Below are 12,516 nucleotides of genomic sequence, written 5' to 3' on the forward strand. Positions count from 1 at the left end.
AGGTTTTCCTCAATGTTCCTCCCCTTCCCTGTGTGGACAGTGAAGTCACAACATGATTTCCTACTTCCCAGACAGAATGGAAGATAAAGGCTGCAGGTCAGAGGCAGAAGGACTGGCGGGTGCCTCCCTAAATGTTGATATTCATGGGGACCCTTGAATCACAAGGCTTTGGACAGTGTTGCAGCACCACAAAATGGTAATTGAACAAAGTGATCTCTGCTCATATTCCAACTTCCTCACTCTTTGCACTCTAGACATCCTCCTTTCTGACTCAGCCCTGTCATGACCTCTGTGCAGTTTACATTCTGTTCGCATGCAATGACACGTGAGCCTGTGCGAGTGCCACAATAGTACATGTAATTCCTTGATTTCTTTTTATAGTCAACAATAAATCAGGAATGATTAACAGCTTACCCTGATTAAATAAGTGTTCAGAGCAGTCCTGTTTCCATAACACCCCTCACTGAGGACAAATGAGTTTGTTAGTATGGAAAACATTCAAGAAAGCAACTCTTAGCATCTCATTCGAGCACTAGTCAAACCAAGATACCTCCTACTGTAAGGAGAAATCTACTCTCCTTGCATTCATTTTCTGCACCTGGCATGCAAGGAATGCCATAGAAATTAGAGAACCTAAGGCAAGTATCCTAAGGATCCAGATTCCCTGTGGGCAAGGTGTGCTTATTAAATGCTGCTGAGATTCTTCAATGGGAGCATCTGCTGGGGTTCTTTGAATAGTCAGTACTATGAAGCAGAATCAAATTTAGAAAATTTATCTTTTTTTAACTACCTCTGGTGAGTATCTATGGGATTTGGCATGCAAAAAAGCCTTTTATCTAACCAATAAAAGAAAAAAACTGGCAGTGACTCCATGTCATGGGCCATTTGCAAAAGACATTATAGGACTTTTCGTGGTGTCTGTAGATGGATATATTGTTTAATTACCCCACACCCTAAAGAAGACAAATGATTTCTGCAGTGATCATGCATGGCTGGCAATCAGTTAATGAAGACATCCACTGAGCTGGAAGTTATAAGCAGGTGTGAGCAGAACCAGGCCAAGTTCTATAATGAAACTGATTCCATGGTATGGTGCACAAGAGGCAGGAGAACGTATCTGCCTAGGTTTTTTATGGAACACCTTGGCAACATTTTAGGAAAGAAAGATGCTTATTACTGTATGTGACAAGACTATAAAAATTTCTCACACACTAATGGCATAATCTAATGTGTATATGAAATGGTATGTTTACAAGAACAAAAATTATTGAAATACAGTACTTCATTTTGTTCCAAATATATATGTGACAAAATCTCTTTCTGAATACTGGTGTGATGCATTGTTTCACAGAATAGACTTACAACCTACTTTCCTAATAGATTTCCACCTGTAGTCATATATCAAGTAAACAGAACTATTCAAGAGTAGTAGATCTCTCAAGAAAAGCATGTGTACATGTTTCCTTAAGGCCCAAAAATGAAGCTAAGTCATCATGAGTGCATGTCTTTTCATGAACTGGGGGTTGGATTGTGTTATTGCATTTAATTTGTTGCAGAGTTCACCTTGCTCCATTAAATCCAGCACTAGAACTAACAATTTCCTCTGTTTCACAAAAGGGTGAAGTTGGGCAGGCAGAATAATGCTTACCTCAAGATTTCATAGTAAGATGTTCCCCATAAACATTCTAATCCCAAGAACAGTAAAAGATATCTTGCTCCTTTTTATGTGCCACCACTATGGTAGTCATCAAAACATCCTTTGTGAGACCACAATATTCATAGTAGTGGCTATTCTGATAATGGTAAACTAATCAAACTGATCTCCTCCCAACAGATCACTTGGATACAGATAAGGACCTGATTGTCATGCCATATCAGATGACTAATATACATTAGTGTTAAACCATGATAGGAAACAGAGGAAAAGAATAATTACATTCTTCAACTCCCTCAATTCCTTCTTCTTCATATATATTTAGATGAATACATGAAAAAAGAGGGGTGAACAATAGAAAAGGAAAAATATAAATGTATATCTTCTATATTAGCAAAATATGAGTGGAAATAATGGCAAATCTTACAAAAAAAATGTTACCTCTGTTTTGCATCAGTTTTAATCTAGCTGATAATAAGAATGCTCAGGCTTTTGTCTGACTTTGGATCTGTGTGTATAATACTAGTCTAATGGTGTTTAAAAGTAGATTCTCAGTTTCTGATTGCTAGGTTTACCTTATAGTTTCTGCAGTTAACCATTTACTAACTTGAAGACACACCCTGAAATCTCTACTGCACAGATGGATTTCTGCATACTCAGAAAAGCCATTTTACTTCATTACTGGTCACCCAGAACACAACTGTCAACTATACATACAAAGATATAAGGGAAACTCAAACCATAACTATACTGAAAATTCAGGTTAAAGTGAAAACAAAATAGGCTTTTATGACCTAGTTATGATGTTAAAACCAAAACAGTGGTAAAAAAAGAATGTACCCTGCTGGTTACTCCTGCTTGGGTTGTGCTGCTCCTAAAATGTGGGAGATTATTATAACAATAGCAGCCGACCTGACTGCAGAGCAAGAGGATTTGCTTAGAACTTGAGGCCACTGAATTCAGAAACTTTTAAAATGGGGGTTTTGGGGCTAAAGGATTAGCTTTCCTTAACTAGTAAAGATTGTACAGCTTCAAAATGGAGTATGATTATCAGCTCTACTGCAGGAACAATTTCCTGTAAGAAATTTAGTAGGCAGATGTCTCAGAACAGTTATCTGAGCAATGACAGGAGACTTGGCTAGCAGGTTATTCCACCCAGAATACTATGAGACTGTAAAATATTGTGAATTCTGAGATAATTGTTGGTATTGGCATCTGGGAATGTATCTGATGAAACAACCACTGTCTTTCATGTAGCAGTGGTACAAGACTTAAGCTAGCAAGAGTAATTATCAGACCTGGGAATCAAGCAGAGCTACAATGGAAAGAGCTGCAAATTCAGCTTCAGCAGGTATGGACAAGGAAAATGGGCAAGGTAATGGAGGTAAGAAAGAATACAAGGAAATCCCAGTTCTGTGGATCTCCTAAAAGGAGATGTCTATATACTGTGGACTATAATTTTCAGAAATACACCCTTAAATGAGGCAGTCTCCATTTAAGACAATGATAAAAAGGAATGGAAAAGGAAAAAAACAGTCTTCAGTGTGGGTTAGGCTCTTTATGTAAAAAGAGGTGGTAATGGTAACTGCAAAATATTCTTGGACAAAATAGTAAAATCTTCCTTCAGGGGACATCAATGAAACTGCAGGAAGAAAACATTTGAGTAAAATTTGAGAAAAAGAGGCAAAGCTTTTAGAAAATGGAATAGAATACATAAATTCCTTGCTGGCTCATTTTGTCAAGCAAATAAAAAATCATGAGGAATGAAAACTATGGAAAATAATAGCTCCCTCTCAGCAAAGCCCTCAGACATCATCTCTTCCTCTCAGTAACAAAGTCTAGGGAGACTCTGCTGTTTATTTGCCCCTGGTCTAGTGGTAAAATTACAATATAACCAATGGAAATGGCCAATAGCCATATCAGTATGGGTTGGTCAAGGGAAGAACATTAACTACCACTAGTGAGTGCCATGATTTTAATTGATACTGTAGTGTCAATAACCACTCTCCTCAACAAATATTTATTCCAGCTATAGCTCAAGAAAGAGTGAAAATGATAAAACTTGCTGCACTGTATGGATGAATGGATGTTCAAGTATCTTTATTAAGATCTCTGCCCACAGTTAAAAAGCTGCCAAGTTCAAGAGTCTCCTCCTGTTTCTTCAGGAATGGGAGGATCCCTTTTAGGAACACCAGGGAATTATTGGCACAGCCTTGTTGAAACAAAATGGATTAGCTACAGATTTTGCTACGGATGTTTGTGGAATTGGGCCTGACCAGTGGGAGGTGAGGGTGGAGTGATTCCTGCAAGTCATTGATGCTTTGTTATTAAGAATCCGGAGGAAGCAAAAACAGTGGATATTTGGGTAACAGAATTTCCTCAAGTTTTGTGTGTCTGTAATTTAAAATGTGAAAAAATAGAAATTGTGTTTTAATGGCAGAGGAAGGACTCCAATCCACCATCAACAAGTTTAATGGTAAGCAAGATTTTAGTACAGAGACCTATTATTTTAACATCCTATTTGTCCAGGGTTAAAAGCAAAGAAAAAATGCTAAAAGTGAGATTTTAGCACTTAAATAATGTAACCATCTCTCAGGTTGTTTGTGTGCCTAAAATTCGTGTAACACTAAGCAGATTATTTGACTGTTTTGTTACTGATTTTGCCAGTGCTTTCTTTGCAATTCCACTAACAGAGCAGAGCTGATAACCTCATCTAGCTGTGAGAGAAAGTAATGTTGTTTTATCCATGTTCCTCCAGACCTTCAGACAAAATACAACACATATGCATGAAATTACCATCAGAATGTATTATGTCATACCACATATGAATGATATGTCAGTACATGGAAAAAGTAAAAGTTTGGGAATATACTCAAGAAGTAGCCAGCATTACTCAAAACAGAGGTTTCAAAGCTAATCATGACAAAACTCAGGTACAATCTAAAGTGAAATACTCACTCATAATTTTAGGTCGAAGGAATGGTGATGCTGGCACCACCAAAGGGTAGAACTGACTATGAGAGTCCATGCACGAAAAAATTGTATTTGTTTCACTTTTGCAGCTGCTTACATTTTTGTGAGAATCATATTTGCAGAAATTAGTAAACCACTAATCAAATTAGTGAAGAAATCTCACAAAAAAAGAATTGAAAGAAAAAAAAAGAAGTAAAACTGCACTAGTTCAAATGCTGGCCTTTAGATGTATATTACTGTAAGCTGTTTCATGTTCAGCTGGCCACTACCAATCTACACGGTGCTGTTTAAAGAATACAGAAATAAATTTATTTTGCTTTAAGATTCTTAAGATTTGTGGGAAAAAAACTCTATTCCTTATTAAAAACCATGTTTAGCATTAGTATAGGCAATTAGTTTTGGATAGGCATCACTAGAGGCTGCTTTGCAGCAGTTCATATCACACATGCTCCACTAAAGTACATATCACACATACTCCATTGAAGTACATAATCAGTGAAAAAGTAAAAACTGAATATATATCAAATCTAGGCTAGCTGGACACACTGGCTTTTATATATAAGAGCTTTCTGTAGAATAAGGCAAGACTTTATCACTAGCTCTATAGGGTTTTTAATCACTGGAAAGAACAGAAGTGCACTTTACCTTTTTATGTGTCTCTCACCAGATAAAAGCTCCGTTATTGTCTTCGTGCCACAGGTTATTCTGTGTGGTTCACAAATGGCTCCAGTTTTTATCAAAAGTATGGAAAATCCTCTATTAGATATGCTGGGCAAACTAAAAAAGAGCTGTTTGCTTTCACTCTGCACAAGCAACAGGACCACAATCTCTGCTAATGATGTTAAAAGAGAAACCCTAAGGAAATGACCTAGCTTCATACTTGGTTTCAGACCGGATACATCAAGCTTTAACCATTTGGCTACCAAAGTATGGCAAGCTGCTAGCCTCTCCATCATGGAAAGGAAATCCTGAACATAGGTTAATAGAAGCACAGAGAAAAAAAATGCAGGTCATGTAAAAGCCTGCCAAAAAGAAACATATAGAGGTAGCAATCTTGGAATAATAGTCAAACATACACCCTTGCCAAGGTTGTGGTAGTCCCAGTAGATTTGACATTGGAAGAAACAGCCAGCTTGCAAAAAAACTGAAGAAAATATAAAGCAAGGTACAAAAAGATAGAGCAACTTTACAATATGGAAATGAGGGTTTATGTAGGAAAAGTTTAATAACTGGAGCAAAGGAAAATATAACAACAACAAGAATAATAATAGTAGCAATAATAATGAAAGAGAGAGAGATAAAACCCAGGAGAAATTAGTGACGCACAAGATAGCTGCTCACCACTCACTAACCAATGCTCAGCCTGTCCCTGTGCTACAACTGGCTCCTCCCAGCCAGCTCCCCCCCCTTACAGGACGTTCTGTGGTAGGAAATACTCCTTTGGCCATCTCGGGTCAGCTGTCCTGACTATGCTCCCCTTGCTCCCAGCTCCTTGTGCAGCTCTTCATTGGCAGAACATGAGACACTAAGAAGTTCTTGACTTAGGGTAAACATTACTTAGCAACACCCAAAACATCAGTGAGAAACATCAGAAGAAAATGAACTCTACCCTGGCCAAACCCAGGACAACAGATAGGGATACAAACAGACTACACCAGAATATGTGCATTCCTACCTTAGTCCCACATACTATGCAAAGTGGGAGTAAGCATGGTTTCCTAATTCTAGACTCACTGACAAAGGTGGTTGAGGTAGTTCAGTAAAGAAAGCTATAGCCAAGTGTACCACCATGAAGGCATTTATCATTGTATTTTCCAGATGCAATTTAAACTAATAAATTTATTTGAGACAGGGAACATATATTCCAGGGAAAATCATCAAGGAATTACGTGGAAGCCCGTGAAGAAAAGAAAGGCACGTGTTGCTGTGAACTTGCAGTTCAAGGTAAACTGAATGGCCCAATGGGATTTTAAGAATAGCACTAAGCCATAAGGTGAAAAATTACAGAAAGGTTTGGGATATTGCATCATCTTGTCATTGTAATGACCTGTGAGCCCCAGCTTCTCCCAGTTTCATGTGATTTAGAGCTATGCCTGGGAGAAAAAAGTCCGCCCAATGTTTTAACTGAAGAATAGCTACTGACCCTATCTAAACACATGGAAAGAGATTAATGTTGCTATAGCAACTCAAATGGGAAGGAATGCTCAGTGCACTAATAAACAAGCAAGAATGAACCACTACTTTGCAGAATGGCAAGGAGGATGGTGAGCAATGTTGAATATTTTCCACTCAAGTTTACAATCTAAACTGTAAATGGGATGAACTAGCTCCAATTATAAACAAAGCAGGATCTTATGTATATCAAGATAAACTCGTAAATGGAAAATGGCCTAAATAGTTCCAGTTTCAATTTTAATTATGGCAAGGTAAATAAGCTAACAAAAGCAAGAATGTTATAAGTGTTGCAGTTAAAATTTAAGAGTACATATGGGAAGTCTCACCAGAATTATAGCCAGCAGAAAGGCTTTTAAAAGATGCAGCATAAATTAATTATTGAGTTTTGTCTTAGCGAAGTCTGCCTGTTCTTATTTTTATTATTAACTATGTCAGGTTCAAAATTGTGACTATTTGCTTGCATAACAAAGGAAATAAGCACCCTGCTCTTTATTGATAATAGACCTTATTTGTAGCGACAGTGGAAAACTCTTTTGCACCAGACAATGAAAACAGTGTATACATGTCTCCACTACTTTAAAATTGTGAGAAACAAATGTGAGGGCAGAATATATAAACTGCTTTTATTAAAGGGCCATTGCAACACTGACCCAGAAATGGATTTTGTGTGACTGAGTACAACAAACCAAGAGTTTTTATGGGTACCATTTTAGAGGGAGTAAAAATGGTGGCTGGAATTTTGAACACAATTATGTAGAAACTTTGATACCTGATACAGATACACGTAATTGTTTATTTGTATTTCAGTAGAAATTGTCAGAAGATTGTGCTCTGTGTAGAGAAATAAGTAAGCCATGCTTCTCATCTAAATAATTTTGGGTAACCATTTGCAATGTTCACCTACACCAGCAGAATTGTAATATCCAGAACATCAGCACCTTAGGGCTAACTGGAAGCTTTATAATTAAAACATTAAGGAATCACAGAAAACTGAGCAAATAGCTGAAAAAGAAAAGAGTCATGAGTAAGCACCAAGTAGTGAAAAGACATATTGCTTCAGAGAATCAACAACCACTAAGATCAGGAAAGAATGAAGAAACCTTGAATCTACTATGGTAATTTTAGAGGAAAGTCAAGCACTGTTAGAAGAATCCAATATTTTAGCCATAAATCATTATCTGTGTATTAACTAGATGTCATTTTGTTACAGCTTGCAGTATGTCTTGTAGTGTGTGACAGAAGACCTGGGGCTATCTGGAACTATTGCAAAAAAGACCTACATAGATTTTGCAAGAAAATCACAAGACTGAAGCAGGGTGATAGTGCACTTACTTGTTCTGAGGCAGTACCCAGCCTTGAGCCAGCAGAGTGTGAGACTGGGTTCAGAATCACAGAATCACAGAATGGTTGAGGCTGGAAAGTTATTTGGTCCAACCTCTCTGCTCACACAGGGTCCCCTACAGCCCATTACTCAGTATTGCATCCAGATGGCTTCTGAATAGGTGGTTTCCTTTCCAGGGAAGGAGACTCCACAACCATTCTGGGAAAGCTGCTCCAATGCTCAGTTACCATCACAGTAAAGAAGTCCTTCCTTATATTTAAGGTGGAATTTCCTGTGCATCAGTTTCTCCCCGTTGCCTCTTGTCCTATTGCTTGGAACCACTGAAAAGAGCCTGGTCCATCCTCTTGACCCCCTCCCTTCAGATACTCACAAACACTGGTGAGGTCCCCTCTCAGCTGCCTCTTTTCAAGGCTGAACAGACCCAGTTCCCCCAGCCTTTCCTTGTGAGATGCTCCTGTCTCCCAATCATCTTCGTTCTCCTCTGCTAGATCCACCCCAGGAGATCCATTTCTCCCATGTACTGATGATCTCAAAACTGAACACAGCACTCCAGATGTGGCCTCACCAGGGCTCAGTAGAGGGGCAGGATCACCCCCCTTGACCTGTTGGCAATTCTCTTCCTAATGCACCTCAGGATACCATTGGCCTTCAAGGTCACAAGGGCACTGCTGGCTCATGGACAGCTTGGTGTCCACCAGGACTCCCAGGTCCTTGTCCTCAGAGCTACCTCCCAGCAGGTCAGTTCCTGGCCTGTACTGATGTGTGGGATCATTCTTCCCCATGTACAGGATCCTGTATTTGTCTTTGTCAAATTTCAAAAGAGTAAGAGCCTGAATGAGAGATGCAGGACTCTAGGCAGCTCTTCAAAATGCAGTTTATTACATCAAAGACAGTCCAGGGTCGTGGGCGACAGAGCCTGTGCCTACAGCTGTCAGCACCAGCTGCAGACAGGCCTGGAGACTCTTTAATTTTGGTTACAATGCATTACAGACTTTTCTTTGCTGAGCATCTGAATACAGAAAACCAATCTATACCTTAACTTTTACCCATAGCCTATCATAACTACTATAATTACCATATTCATGTTACTATTCTCCAATCACTAAAAGTTAGGATGTTACAGTTTAAGCTAGAAGTTGTTTTTCAGTTTTCTTGCAGTGGAAAATTCTGAGACCTTTTTTCTACTTGCAACATTTGCTGACTTGTTTGCCTGTGCTATCTTTCTGCTTGGTAAAAACATCTTCTTGTTTGAGGTGGGTTTATCCTTTGCTCTAAGTTATAAAAACCTCTTCTAACATAACTTTTGCCTTCTTAGTTATCCAGTAAGACTGGCTCAGCAATTCTTTACTTCTGTACCAAAACTTGCTTTCATTTCTATTCCTTCTTCAGATTCTACATTCAAAAATCTTTCTGCCAAGTATACATATCTGTGAGACTTTCTTGTCAAACTTTCATCCTTCCCAACACAAAAGGTTCTGCTCTGCCAATCCCTCCATCCTGTCCAGGTCCCTCTGAAGGATTGCACGGCACTCCAGGGCATCAGCCACTCCTCTCAGCTTTGTGTCATCAGTGAACTTGCTGAGGAGGCATCTGCCCCTGCATCCAAGTAACTGATGAACAAGTTAAACAATTCCAGTATTGAACCTTGGGGGGCATCACTAGTGACAGTCCAACTAGACCCTGTGCCACTGCTCAAAACCCTCTGAGACCTGCCATTCAGCCAGTTCTCAATCCACCTCACCAGCCACTCATCCAGCCTGCTCTTCCTGAGCTTGCAAGGCATGGGGAATTGACAAGAAGCTTGCCAAGGCAGAAGATTTTTATCAGTAAGTATCCTAAGCATGATATAATAAATATTTGCTTGCCTTGAACCCAGACAGAAATACACTAAACCAGCAAACCCAGCAACAACAAACTAGCATTTTGTAACACAGCTAATCATACAGATAATATGGAACCACAGACGGACAGAAACTTGGGGTACAGTTTCCCAAAAGTGATACAGAAAAATATTCTCAAGTAATAAAATCTGAAAAATAAGAACTAAAGATGCAGAACAAGCAGATATGATCCTCTGCTTGTTTTGATTGAGAAGGAGTGTTGAACATTAAAACTTCAAGGATGGGAGAGCAAGAACAGGGAGAAAAATCATTCACTTAAGTTCTACCCTTACTGAAGAGCTCTTAAATCTGACCACCCCAACATCAGTGATTGAAACCCTTGAGAACTACAAAAGCAATTGCCACAGCATCCATCTATTCATTGCAAAAAGGGATATATTGCTCCTGTATGTGTAGGAAAATCATGTCAAGGTTTGAATTGCATACCCGTGGAAAAAAAGGATCTTAAGATTTTTTATCTTCTATTACTGATCAAATGAGGCCACCAAGTGGCAATGTAAATATTTTAAATCACAAAGGAAAAGGGTAATAACTTTTAATAACATAACTTTGGAATATGTAAAAAAAATAATCAAGAGAAATGAACACAGATCAAATTTTATGTGCCATGTCATAAAGCCATTTATCTCACAAGTAATCTCATAAGCATAACTTTCAAAAGCTACAGTGTTTAAGTCATGATGTCTTCAAATATTGCTTTCTTACTCATTTCAGGCAAGCAACCTTAAACCAACTTGAGTTTAAAAACTCAGAGATTGAAATTTACATCCTTCCAGTCCTAAATCACAATCATACTTCATATTTCGGTGTTTCATATTACTTTTCCTTGGCCATCTCTACTATGATGGTATAATTTTGTAAAATTCAGGTTTGTTCTTATTCTCCTTCTGTTCATGACTGTCACCCAAGTATGCTCTAAAAAGGCATATGGTACTCTGCTTTCCTCAATTCCTTTCACTCCTTCCACAGAACTAAGTATCAGCAGTATGCCAAAAAAAGAAGGTGGGTGGAATTCCATGTTCTAACATGTCCTCAAAACTTCCTTTTAAAGGCTCCTGTACAGATTTTCTAAGATATAAGGATAAGCAATAATGCCAAAGTGCAAGATCTACAAATAACCTGAAAAACTGACCCATTCTGAGAATTCTCGTAGGATAGAGCAATTTGGAAAAGTGCAACTACAACTTCAAATTATACCTATCATGTTTCAGTACCAAGGTGTTGGTAAATCATATCTGTAGATACTCATGTAGATACCCAGATCAAAAAAAAAAAAAAAAAAAAAAAAAGCCCAGCAAAACAAAAACTAAGCCCAAACAATTTCAATCCATGAAATGAAAAAGAGCAAGTGTGTATGCTTCCTACATATACAGACTCACAGAATTGTTCTGGTTGGAAAGGGCCTCTGCAGATCATCTCGTCCAGACCCCTGCCAGTACAGGTTCACCTGGAGCAAGAGACACAGGAACATGTCCAGGTGAGTGTTGAATGTCTCTGGTGAGGGACACTCCTTGACCTCCCTGGGCAGCCTGTGGCAGTGCTCTGCTGCCCTCAGCATTGAGAAGGTTCCTCCTTTATGTTGAGATGAAATGTCTTTTGGTTTAGTTATGGTTCATATACAAAGCCAGGCAGCTGACTGGAATCCATGAGTTGTGTTCTGAACTATCAGTATACTCAAAATTACCCTAAAGTGCAATAGTAAAATATATCACATCTCACACCAAGTTGTGTTTTGCTCCTAACTGAGGGAGTCTTATGTGATAGTTTGAGATCATTTTTGCCTACTATAAATGACAATACAGTGCCAACTTGTGGACTAATCCTGGTCAGCAGCTAAGGCCCACACAGCCACTTATTCACTTCTGCTCAGTGGGATGGGAGAGACAGAATTGTACTGGAAAAGGAGCAAAACTTGTGGGCTGAGATAAAGACAGTTTAATAAGTGAAGCAAAGCAGTGTATGCAAGCAAAGCAAAGAAGGAATACATTTACTTCTTCCCATCAACAGGCAAACCTTTAGCCATTTCCAGGAGAGCAGGGAACAGTTACTTGGGAAGACAAATGGTGTAACTCAAATGTCCCTGCTTCTTCCTTCTCTCCCTGAGTTTTTACCACTAGACACAATGCACATGGTATGGTTCCTTTTATCAGCTGGAATCAGTTGTCCTGGATGTGCCCCCTAACAGCTTCTTGCACATCCCCAGTGCTTAAACATCTTTGCATCAAGAATTTTTCCCAATATCTGTCTTTTGTTGCAGCTTTTGGCAATTGCCCCTTGTCCATTTGCTCTGCACTCCTCAGAAAACCTCTTCCTCTATCCTCACATTGGCTAATTGAAGGCAGTAAGATTTTTCCTTAGTCTATTTTTCTTATTGAGGGCTTTAAAAATTCAAGACTCACCACAGTATATTTCCTGATAAACTTACTGAGCTTTCCACAGCAGTTGATGATATTCCAATTATTATTTTTTAT

Source organism: Molothrus aeneus, chromosome 1, assembly GCF_037042795.1.
Source record: "Molothrus aeneus isolate 106 chromosome 1, BPBGC_Maene_1.0, whole genome shotgun sequence".
In the NCBI taxonomy this organism is placed as follows: Eukaryota; Metazoa; Chordata; class Aves; order Passeriformes; family Icteridae; genus Molothrus; species Molothrus aeneus.